We start from the raw sequence: 12,733 nt of genomic DNA on the forward strand, positions 1-12,733 counted from the left end.
ACTGTACATGCATACTTCTAAAAATGACCTTATGGTTACTTAATTTTTTGTACATCTATTACCTCATGGTGGCAGTGGCAACAAGCATTTGATTAGTATGTTTACTACTGATGTAATGACGTTTGCAAGGTTCCTTGAATGCATCAGCAACTGGTCGTTTAGTTTGTGGATTGCATGTGTGTTTGCAGTTTGCAATAATGCAACTCATGAGATTCACTGAATGCACCTCTAAGCTCAACGCGCCGTGGACTCTGCATTATTCTCACTAGCTCTCATGCGCTGGATCTTTCATAGATCCAGAACCAGACTTTGTCCATTGTCGATAGGTTGTAAAAAAGTATGGTGAAATGTTTGCTTCTTTTCATATAAAGTTTCCTCAGGCTATGAATCTACGCCTCCACTTCCTGTGAGCGCCCATTAAGCCCAGAGTGAATATTATGGCAAAGATTAACTATGCTATAACGCTACATCTCTCATGTGAAAGATGAATTAGTGAAGACCATTAGTTCACTAAGCCCAGATCTACGGCGAAGTCCCTGCATAGTCATTTATACGATATTGTATCTGCCACCAAAAATAACGATCGCAGATTTTACTGAGTACTCCACTGCACTAAATTAGAAGCAGAAAATGTTATAAATTTAACATGAGGATTTTTCCATCTGCACTATTGATCTCAGCAGCCTAATTGGACAAATCACCCTGTAGGCTGGAAAGAGCACCCTCAGCACTTCCGCGTGCCCGCACGTTGACCACGTTTCAGATCTTTTGACCCTCGTCACGTGTGTTTAACGATTCTCGTAGTTGTTTCTCTTAATGCTGGAACAAACTGTCTCCCATAAATAATGACAATGACGGCACACATTCGGCACTTCCTTCCTCTCGTGTTATCCCATGTGAAACAGTGTCTTGTTGTTGCCCGGTCACGTTCCCCTCGAGTCCCATTACTGAGGTGTGATAGTGATCGTATGGATCTGTTTAATCGAGGACCGCACACACACCTTTCGCAGGTCACCAATGAGAGGACTTTAAATAGACGCATGCTGTGGTAAAAGTGCAGGGGTTTAGAGACACACACACACACACAGAAACTCTTACGCGACTTGGTCACCATTGACACTTTCCATGTGCGCACGTGTATTTTCACACTCATCATTACTCTGGGGAAAGTGAGGAAGGGACAGGTTAGTGATGGAAAGATACAGTCAGAGAGTGAGAGAGAAGGAGCAAGAAAGAAAGAGTAGTGAGCACACCTTACATTTTAAAGTTAAAGTCACCAAAGTCTGTTCCAAGTTCCATTTTATTTGAATTGTGAATTGGGACTGATGGTACCATGTTTTTTCATGAACGTGGATACTGTATTAGATTTATTTGTTCTATGTGTGTGGACTGAGGGGCAGTTCACACACAATTTTTTGAACAATTTAGAAAATGTTGATAATTGTGCATCTTGCTAAATCCTTTGGTAACCACGGTAACGTGTGCGCAGGTCAGCAGAAAAAAGCTCATGTCATGTTAGTCTCATTTAAGATTTAGAACTCTTTCCCAGTTTTTCAGCACAGTTAACAAACAAGTCAAGGCAGTTTTATTCATTTATAAAGCGTTAAAATACCGTCAAGACGTAAAGCTTTGTATGAGAATCGAACTGTCATGGTCTAGCTCCACCCAGACCATACCGTACTATTTTCTGGTACCCCAAGGGAAGTGTTTCAGAATTGGAACCCATTATTTTGGTGCCGGGTAAGGTTGGGGTTAGGGGTGGCTAAGTTAAGGGTTAACCATTTAGCTAACAGTACTAGTCCTAATGGGAACACAAAAGATATGAACCATTCCACTTGATGGAAACATTATATGAACATCTATTATTTTTAAAACCTATTTTCAAACTTGAGTTTGACCTGACTTAAAAAAAAAAGTTACCTGACAGGGTTTGGTCGTTGATCGATGATGACATTTGAAAGCACTCGTTACTTGGCTGGCGGCTACGGTTTAGTGCTAAATGTGCGATTTGTTTATGTAAACAACTCTGTGAGGTGTTGCCTCGTGTGACTGATTGCACAAGCAGCTCTCTTCATATTTCGGCTGCCCGGGGAGCCGAGTCTGTTGTTCTCTTTCCTCTCATTAAACTTTATCTATTTTGCCTTCCCCTCCTGTTCCGCTCTCACCTCTGCACGAGCGCTGCCAACATTTACAATGTCATAGAGAGACGGGGACACTGACGGGGACAGTGTCTGTTTGTCACACACATAAAAGTAGTGATGGAAAAGTAGCTTTTATTGACCTGAGTTTGTCTGTCTGTCTGTTGGCAACCTAACTCGAAAAGTCGCGGACAGATATGGATGAAATGTTCAGGACATGTCCACAATGGGACCAGGAACAAGTGATTAAATTTTGGGGTGTGACCCGTACACGCTAAAGCCCAATTTATACTCCTGCGTAAAGTGCTCTGCGTAGGCTACGCAGCGTCCACAGAGGGCGGAGCTGAACACCGCCGACTTCGTCGCTGCCGAACTATAAATACGTCATATCTTAACACATACAGCACATGTTAAGACTCTAAATGGCCAAATTCTCGCCTCAAATTATCTTAAAACTGCATTCAGGGACACAGAAAAGTGACAAGAGGCCGCTGTTTCAACAACAACAGTCTTTCTCCCTCGGACGCCATTGCTCACTGTAGCCAAAAGCACAACAACCTTGCGCAGCGACCCCTACTGATCTGGCGGGAAATTGCAGCGCCTATCCGTCACCACGACGCAGAAGTATAAAGGCTCGAGTGGTCTACGTGGTGACGCAGATGGATAATGCATTACGCAGTCGGAGAAGTATAATGTGGCCTTAACATTATTTTTATCGCTATTTTGTGGGGGGCTGAGCTGCCTTGGCGGAGGTCTGCGCTTTCCGAGTGCTTCTAGTTTTTCAGTGTTTTCAGTGTAATTGTTTTTGTTTATTATAATGAACGTGACTTTTGAACTGGTGTACCTCAGATGCGGGCACATCTGTAAGGTTGGTCGACTGACTGGAAAAAGACGCGCGTGATGTGACTCCCGATTGTTAAAATTAGTCTCTAAAGTAAAGCTAACCTTTAAAATCAGAGGCACACATACGCAGTACACAGGTACACTGGTTATTTGTTGTGCTGCTCTTTTCGTTTAATAAACAGACCGCTCTAGTTTGACTGTAGGCACACTTACGGCTAGGGATCCACCTTTTTTCACTTCCGATCCGATCCCCATACCTGACTTTAGATAGCTGCCGATACTCCGATACTATTCCAATACGGATGCTCTGTTTGCTTTAATATTATTATCATCATTGTTATTACCATTTTGATTACTGGGCTTTAATAAACTCCTTTATACAGGAAAATATGATATGTACGACTTTTACAATGTTTACAGCGACTTTACAGACCCCTGGCGACACACACACAGTCGTGCATCATTACTCCGCGTCTCATCGAGACACGCCTTGGTTCAGGAAACCCATTCCACTTTTTGCAGCCAGCTAGCAGAGAAGTCAGGGAATCACTTGTGGAGACATTTCAGCAGACACACACACGGACAAACGGATCGGAAATTTCCGATACAACTATAGAGATTTCCGATCCGTCAATTATGTCTGTATCGGAACCCGATACTGGATCGGATCGCCCCCATCCCTACTAACGGCGCTAAAGGAGCTAACGTAGCTAACTGGTAAAGGGTGCCTGGACTCCCAGTGGCGCAGCACGTAAACATGACGTCACACGTTTCTTTTTCCAGTCAGTCGTAATAGAAACGCTTCAATGGAAATGTGCGTTAACGTTGATGCTGTTAACTGCAATTAACCGCATTAACTATTTCCTTATTGTGATATTATGATGGAATACCATGATATGATTTTAAGCTCATGTTGGCCACCCCTGGTGAATAACTTGTTCATTTCCAAAAAAGTTTGACTTTTTTTCACTCGACTGGACCATTACTGGCCAGACAAATTCTCGGGAGCCCCAAGGTCATTTGAGCTAGTGACTCCCTGCACTACATGGTATGGATTTGGTAATGATGTTTAGATGTTTTGCCCAAAATGTACTCAAATGTAGAGTTTAGAAACTACCAGAGACACCCGACTCTTCCACCCACCCAATTGGGCTGGTGGGTGGAAGAGGAAGCAGGAGTAATTGACTAAACAATCAGAGAAACAAGGGGCGATGCACTTAAAGGAGCACAGCAGAGTTCAAGCAGACACGAGGAAGAAAAACTAGTTTGGCCTTAGAGTAGTATCACACTGAAGAACTGACCAGCCCGGGCTTTCTGCTGCTGATTTGAGCTTCTAGTGTGCAGCAGGAGGGAGCCGGATGTCAAGGTCATGATGTTCCCTGCAGCTTGAGACGAAATGAAACTTCTTGAAGCCCAAAACATTCTGGCATCATGCAGTCATCCCCTGTTATTTATTTTTTATTTTTTTTGTAAACCCACACACTGTTACATCAGTAAAAAACAGCATTTTTTCAGACTCCTCCTGACTCCAGTACCTTGAGCACTTGTCATTAGGCCAATTCTAGCTTTTCCCTTACAGGTTTCACAGTGGTAGAAGACAAACTTAGTATTAAGTATCCAGACATCCGCATCCCACGCTCTGAAATGAATACAAATCCATCAAATTATATTTCTGTGTGAGCCAGAAATCGAGAGATTTATTCAACACTCAAAAACTATACATTTGAGTTGAATCCGGGTTAGTTTGGTTCTGCAAACAAAAGGAAAACAAGTGTGTAAAAATGAAACTTTCCCAGTTCTGTGGTAAAAGAAACATGAGGATCCATGTTCAAATGTAGACCAGTGAAGGTTTTCACAACCTTGTTAGATGTATTTTTTAAGTGTTTTCACTCTCTTCTGATGCAACCCCCGGAATTGCTTGAAGGGAAACTCACACATTTTTTATATTTTTATAAATCTCTCAGTGTTCGAGTTCTTTCCAGTGTAGATCTTCTAGAGACCTTCTCTCTCTTAGCAAACACTTTTTGGGTGACACCGTAAGTAGAACTTGGTAGTAGTAGACAGCTGAAATATTCTAAATCCTGAGGACAATTTGCGTTCATGCAGCTTAGAAATGTGATCACATGCATCCTCAAAATGCACCCTAAAGTGCTTTGTTTGTGGTCAGATCTTAGGACACATTGGAAGAGCATTCAGGCCTACACTCAGATGTTATTACCAGGTCTAAATGACCTGTATTTGCTCTTTTTTTACAAGCATTTGCAAATTATGTTTTTGGGTAAAAGAAAAAACAAAAAAATGCTATGACAGGCGGATGACTGTTAGGTTACAGATGAAACGAATGCCCTGAAATAGCCATCGCCAGCAGGCTCTCTCATTTATTCCGAGTTGTTTACGTTCTCTAAAAAAGTCTCTAAAATATCTCTAGGCAAACTCTGCGTGATTCTCCTCCCCTCCCCTCTGCTTCATGTTGTGGGGTTGAATCCATCTTTTTTTCTGGCAGGTTGGGAACTTTTTTGGTGTTTGCCTGTGTGCAATCGATCAACATGCATAATTCATTGTTAGGTTAAGAGCAGCTCGGCTTCTCTCTCTCTCTCTTGCTAGTTCCTTTGATTTCCGTCTCCCTGTATTCCCCCCTCCTCAGGGACCGCTACAGTCCTGCTGCTAAATCACCTCACACACACACACCCTCATGTGTGGGCACACAGACTCACAAAGTAACATGCATGGACAAACACCGTGAAAATCTATACACGCTTGGCTGTGGTGGAGAAGCGATGGAAGACGAGGTGACTGAAGTTCTTTGAAGCTGTAAACATCAGCCCCAGCTGCTCCAGTGTGTCTTTTTCCACAGAGCTTTGAGTTAGTAGCTTAAGTATCATCAGCCAATTACCAGGACTGTCTTACTTTCCTCTGGAGAGTCTTAAAGTTGCACATACAATTTGTGATCCCCCCCCCCCCCCACTTAAAAGGGGAAACTGCACTGGGTCTGCTCTGTGATCAGCTGCCTATTTATCTCCACAACATTAGGGGAAAATGGGATTCAGTGGACTGGACTTTTTTTGGGGCTTTTTTTGGTTATGGAAGATTCACAACAAAATGCCAACAGCATTATCAACTGAGCCCAGTCAGTGTTTGGTTGACAGACTTTGACAGACTTCCAGTTTTTACTATCACTCAAAAGTTTGGGGTCACATAGAAATGTCCTTATTTTTTCAGGAAAAACACTTGAATCTACATTCATTCATTCATTCAACATTTGGTCCTTGAGTTTAAGGGAATTGGACCTGGAAAGTCCTTGAAAAGATCTTGATGTAAACCCAAGTGTGGGAACCCTGAAAAAGACATCATTTTCTGATGTTTGGGGGTGTTGGAGAGTAGATTACCCTGCTGTTCAAAAGTTTGGGGTCACTTAGAAATTATTGTGAAGTACTTTTTTTCAATGAATATAACATTAAATGAATCAGAAATACACTCTATACATTGTTAATGTGGTAAACGACTATTCTAGCTGCAAACGTCTGGTTTTTAATGGAATATCTACATAGATGTATAGAGGCCCATTTCCAGTGTTCTAATGGTATCGCGTTAGAAGGCTATTGGATGGTTAGAAAACCCTTGAAAACCCTTGTGCAATGATGTTAGCACACCTGAAAACAGTTTTGCTGGTTCTTTGACGAAATGGCTAAATTATTATTTTGAATAAAAATCATTATTTTTAATCTTATCAATGTCTTGACTATATTTTCTATCCATTTTGCAACTCTTCCGATGAATAAAAGTGTGACTTTTAATGGAAAACACAAAGGAATTGTTTGGTGACCCAAAACTTTTGAACGGTAGTGTAAGTCCAACTTAAAATGGCCATCTCGACTTTTCCCAAGAGTGACAGGTGGCCTTCATAAACCATAAAGGATGTAAAAACTATTTCACAACTCTCTCCACCTGTAGACAGCTTCCACTTCAAAACACACAGTTGGCAGCTTTTTTGGGGCTGTGGTATAAACATGGCAGCCTCCAAAAGTTATTCTCTGTGAGTGCAGTTTTTTGTCAGATGTAGGCCAAATATTTTCTGTTGGATAACCAGTCTGTTCCAAAATTCAGCCACCTATGGCCACCCATCCATCCATCCATCTAATGGCTCCTTTGGCAGTAGAATAGGTAAACTCACTGCAGAGGAGCCTGGGACAATAAGATAACAAAAAGCAGGATTACTGTAGGTGTAAGAGTAGGGAAGGATAGCCGAGAATGAAGATGTAGAAGCCGGTTAAAGGTGGACAGAAGTACTGTAAATAGAGCTGGAGTAATGGATTGTGTGACACAGATTGGTGTGCAGTAGATAAACCAGTTAATGAGGTCAGAACAGCGGGCAATTTGTTAAAAGATCAAAAGATATTAAGTCGACAGGCCAAATGAAGCACTTGTTCTACACTAATGGAGGCAGTTTCTCTGGAAAGAAGCTTGTTAACCCTTTTATGTAATCCAGATTGAGGTCAATTTAAGGGTTAGGGGTTTGCTTTCACTATGAGGAATGACACTTGTAGTTGTTGTTGGGTGTTTTTCTAAAGTAAACTATACTTCTTAATGTTTGAAAGACAGATTAATTGTAACTTTTGATTAAAAGAAATGCATTAAACAATCATTTAGACGACTCTACAAACAGCTTTAGCATTTGGCTGCAAACAAAGTGACATTTAAAGGTTTTGTCGGACAACTTTGCAAATATTTGGGTGGTGAAATCATTCAGCTGCACACACAGCACACTTTTAATTCTCTCCCTCTGTCTCTGTCCCTCTCTCTAAATGTCACTGCGTTTCCAGTTTTCAGCGGTCCTGCTCCACTTGTCCACTCTCGCCGCTTAGAGGAGCTAATGGCGCGGCCTGACACAACTCGTTCAATACACAGCACAATTACTGAGGGCTCCACATGCGGTGGGAACGATCGCGGCATGCAATCAATCCTCCACTCTCTTGCTTTCCCCATCACTCTCCGCTGTCCTGTCACACTCTCCCAACTATCAGGGTGGCATTGCTTCTCACCTCTCAAGATTTACGCTTCGACCCCCCAGCTCCCCCTCCCCCTGCCCTCATCCATCTCTTGTAATTTTCCTTTTACTTCAATCCTCCCTCATGCCCAGAAAGAGCCCAGTTCACCATTTCACCCTTTCCACTCTCATCTCTTTCCACTTAGCTCAGATGAAAGTGTCAGGTCAGTGATAGTCGATGAGAGATCTGTCCAGGCAAGGCTGAATGGAGTCAGTGTGAGTGCACAAGTGTGTGTGTGTGTTTGTGTGTGTCGGTGTATTTACTTGTTCATGTGTGAATGTGTGAAGCAATTTGTTTTTGTCGCTCTCTTCCTTTTTGTGTCTTTCTTTGCAAACGAACGGTCCAGGGTGGAACATTTAGGAGGAGTTTATTGGTAGAAATTGAAAAGACCAAGGACCTTGCCTGAAGGCCTGAGCACATAGAGGCCACAAATTGGTACACGCAGGACCTGGACTACTAAATGCTGACTGATGCAGTGTATAAAAGTGATTCAAGAAGTTGTTTTTTCCCAGTTAGTTTTCACTAATTCTCTCACAATGGACGTTTAGATCAAATGGAGACACAGATACAAGTATGTGTGTGTGGCACAGAGGTAGTCGGTCGGTCAGGCGCTATTCTAAATCAATACCATAATCACTCCTTCCCCCTGTGGACCGTCAAAGCCCTCGCCCAGGACCCAGTTCATTTGTTGGCTCTGTCTGTCTTTCATCACTTGACAACCAAGTCATGAGTCTTGATTAATTCTGTCTGTGGCAGATGGAGATACGGTACATGAGAGCAGAATGACAAACAGTGTGGTGAACTACTCTGTGCGAATGCATGTGTCCAGGTTTCTACCTTTTGTTCTGATGACCTGCCCTCCTTAATTACCTGGACAATGGCTCATCCTCATTAATGTTTGCTGCCTCTTGAGCAAAGAAATTAGCTTAAAGGGGCAGAAAGCACAGAATGTGGTCTAAGTGGAAGAAGGGGGCTAATGAGGGGAGGAAAAAACAGGCATCAAGGGCTATCAAAGAAGAACAAAATGAGCTTTGAGTAACGCTGAGCAAGAGAGAGCAAATTACACGATGCCTGGGAAATGCAAATCCCAACATCTCTGGCTCACCAAAGAAAAATTACAAAGACCGACTTGACCAAGATCCCAAGGACGATCACTCGCCCAGTCCAGGATGCAGAGCGTGCTGCAAATCAATGAAAGTTGACGCCATTGCCTTTACAAGTCTCCCTTCCGTCTTAAGCTGTGTCGGCTCATTTGGTCCTTGAGTTTAAGGGAATTGGACCCGGAAAGTCCATGAAAAGATCTTGATGTAAACCCAAGTGTGGGAACCCTGAAAAAAACATAATTTTCTGAAGTTTGGGGGTGTTGGAGAGTAGATTACCCTGCTGTTCAAAAGTTTTGGGTCACTTAGAAATTATTGTGAAGTACTTTTTTTCAATGAATCTAACATTAAATGAATCAGAAATACACTCTATACATTGTTCATGTGGTAAACGACTATTTTAGCTGCAAACGTCTGGTTAATGGAATATGTACATAGGTGTATAGAGGCCCATTTCCAGTGTTCTAATGGTACATTGTGTTTGCTAATCGCGTTAGAAGGCTATTGGATGATTAGAAAACCCTTGAAAACCGTTGTGCAATGATGTTAGCACAGCTGAAAACAGCAAAGTTTGAAGGGCAAAATTATTATTATTATTATTATTACCTTTGAGCAGCAGCTCTCCTCCTGGTGTAGATGAGAACACTGAGACTCTAGCAGTAAACATTACCCTTTCAGCAAAAGATCCTGTGAAAGAGTTCACAGCAGCGACAAAGCGCCGCAGAGTTGACTTGCAAGCAGTCACCCGTGAACACGAGTTTAGTCACCCGTTCATATCAGAGGTCTCGGACTATGTGCAGTACACACGGAAACCAAATGAACCGAACGGAGGCTGTAAAAGCACCGGGGGTTCAGTTCAAGTGCACTGAACGAGGCTGGTGTGATTGCTGCTGGTGTGCGTGTTAATTAAAATAAATCTTACTTCTGTTAAGACAAATGTCCTTCTAAAACATTTATTAGAACACAGAGTGAAAGAGCTTGAAGACATTCATTAAGGGATGGCCTTCAGGTAGGAGGGCAGGGAATTAAGGGGATTAAAAATCTTAAGAAAAACATTTCAACAAAAGTTTACTTTCTTCTTCTTTCTTTTCACTATTTGTCCTCATAAATTAGCCACAAATATAAAGGTCTAGTGGTGACTAGAGATGAAACAGTGTGAAAATTTAAAATGACAATAAGAGCGACTTAAGGTAGCGTTGCACCTTTTTTACCAACTCTTTTATTCCGTATGAAGTGGAGGATGCCGCCACCTCCTTCCATTGCTGTAAAATGCAACTTCGTCAAGCTTCAGAGTGAGTGTCACAGTCACTATTACTGCATGTCTTTTTTTTTATGGAGAACAGAGGAGCGGCGTAAAGGCAGTGACGGGGGGGCAATGAATGTAGCAGTGAACGTAAAAGATGACAGTTCTGCGGCAGGGGGGGAAACTGAGAAACGAGGGAAGCGGTGCGGTGAAATGAGAAGACGAGGAGAAAGATGAAACAAGATATCTCAAGTTCAGTGAACAGAAACCATGGGGGGGTTGGGGTTGGGGGGGGGGCTTCAGTGGAACAAAAACCAAGTATTTCCCCCGAGGAACGTTGGCAACTAAGAGACGCAGCAGTTTAATCAAACCCTGCAGTGTTTACCCTGAAAGTTTAAATTGTTAGGGTAAAAAAACACATCAGTAGGACTACAGCACAGTACACTTCTACAGCCTGAGGTGGTTACATTGGAGCTGGGAGCACTACACTCTTAGAAATAAAAGTGCTAAGTAGAACCATATAAGGTTCTTAGACTTGCCCTCATAGGAGAACCCTTTTTGGCTCCAGGTAGAATCTTTCTATAAAGCTTCCACCTGGAACCCTTTTTTTCAGGAAAGGGGTTTTAAAGGGTTCTCTGGATCAAAATGGTTCTTACTGGAACCATTAGTGTTACCAAGAACCCTTGAAAAGCAAATGGTTCCAGGTAGAACCTCAGCCCTTGTAGAAGAACCCTTTTGGAACCCTTATTTCTAAGAGTGTAGTTGGACCAGAGGCAGGAAGAAAGAGGAAGATTTGCATTGACTGAGCAGACTCTGTATATTTCCCTTAGCTTATTTTTTAACCTTTTAATCTCATATTAAGGTTAGACATCTTCTACTTGGGGAATACCAGCTTATTTTTAAAATCCAGTATGTGAGATAGCTATAGTACGTGTCATCATCACCCTGCCACAGGAAAATAAGTCTGTGTGGCTAAATCTGACACATTCACATATTGGACCCCAATGCTCATGTTAATTAATGAGGGTTTTAAATAAATATAAAAGAGAAATGAATAAAGATAACGGTAATCGCTCAAGTAAAAGCTTCAAAGACGAACAAAGTAGCTCAGTAATTTGGATCAAACTCAGGGTGAATTGCTGGTGTATTAGGGCTTTTTCCCACACTGGAGCAGCTGACTGATGAGTATGTTCACGCTCATCTTGTTAATCGACCTCTTTTGTTTAACAGTAGCGTCTCACAGCAACAACATACAGTGAAAATTGTTCTTTTTTCTCCATCTCAGCCTCTACATCTGTTGCATACGCAACACGTCCTGTTCCAGTTTTCAAAGTAGAAGTACCCTAGTGTTTTCTGGTCCGTGATTCTTTTTTTATTATTGCGAAATACATAGTGCTGGGCACGCTAACGCTAACCGCCGTTAACGGTGTCAACGTTAGCGCGCATTAACACATGACTTGTTTCCATGAGTACTGACTGGGAAAAGATGCGTGTGACGTAATGTTTACATGCCGTGGGACCGGAGTCCAGGCACTGTTTACCAGTTAGCTCTGTTAGCTCCGTTAGCAAAAACATGCGGTTAACATGCCCAGCACTAGAAATAAATTATATCTCTCCAGTTTGAAGCATTCTGGTATTTAGTTGAGTACAGAGGAGAATTTACAGTATTTAAATGTGTGCGAGCAAATTAGCACTGCAGCCGTCGCGATTCCAAGATGGCCGTCACTCATGTCAAGAAGGAAACACTCAGCTACTTATACCATTAATTGGATTTCTGTCTTCTGTGTTTTTAGCACACGTAATCAATCACATTCAAATAAGTCATGTTTTCTGTTTGCTAGCATCAATGGTGTGTGAGGAGAGTTAAGAAAACAACAGAGAATATTCAGAGAAATTGTGCAGCTGATGCATTTTCTGATAGTTAATGACAGAACCTTTATATTTGCACACGTATCAAAATAGCTTTGAGTTTTGGTTAAAGGTTGTTTATTACTATTCCAAACCACATGCGGTGCACAGATCTCGTACACTCTCATCTACGTTGAATAATGATGTCCTCATTTCCATGTCGGGCCTGGATTGTTTTCCGCTAATGTTGTGGTTCGGGGCCCTTAAGGGAACTCGAGGGAGAGTTGGGAGGTTTGGACGTGACTCTGCAAGGAGAGCCCAAGGATAGTACAGGACAGCTGTCCCCACAGTCATTAGGCTGCACTCATCATCCATATCCATCCCAGAGAGCTCCCTCTCCTGCTCTGTCTCTCTGGTGGGTTTGTTGCCTCTCCTACAGCATGTTAGATGAATACTGTCCTGCGCTGCCTCTTTGTCTCTGTCTCCCTCCTGTCCTTTCTCCCCCCCGACCCTGAC

At 42.4% G+C, this 12,733-nt stretch overlaps 1 protein-coding gene across 2 annotated transcripts in view; it reads left to right on the top strand.

The window, feature by feature from the left end:
• LOC310930509 (solute carrier family 66 member 2) overlaps window positions 1–12,733 on the top strand; it is a 58,482-nt gene that overhangs the window by 39,713 nt on the left and 6,036 nt on the right. The gene's annotated exons all lie outside the window — the stretch shown is intronic.

The sequence above is a fragment of the Microchirus variegatus genome (assembly GCF_963457635.1).
Source record: "Microchirus variegatus genome assembly, chromosome: 8".
In the NCBI taxonomy this organism is placed as follows: domain Eukaryota; kingdom Metazoa; phylum Chordata; class Actinopteri; order Pleuronectiformes; family Soleidae; genus Microchirus; species Microchirus variegatus.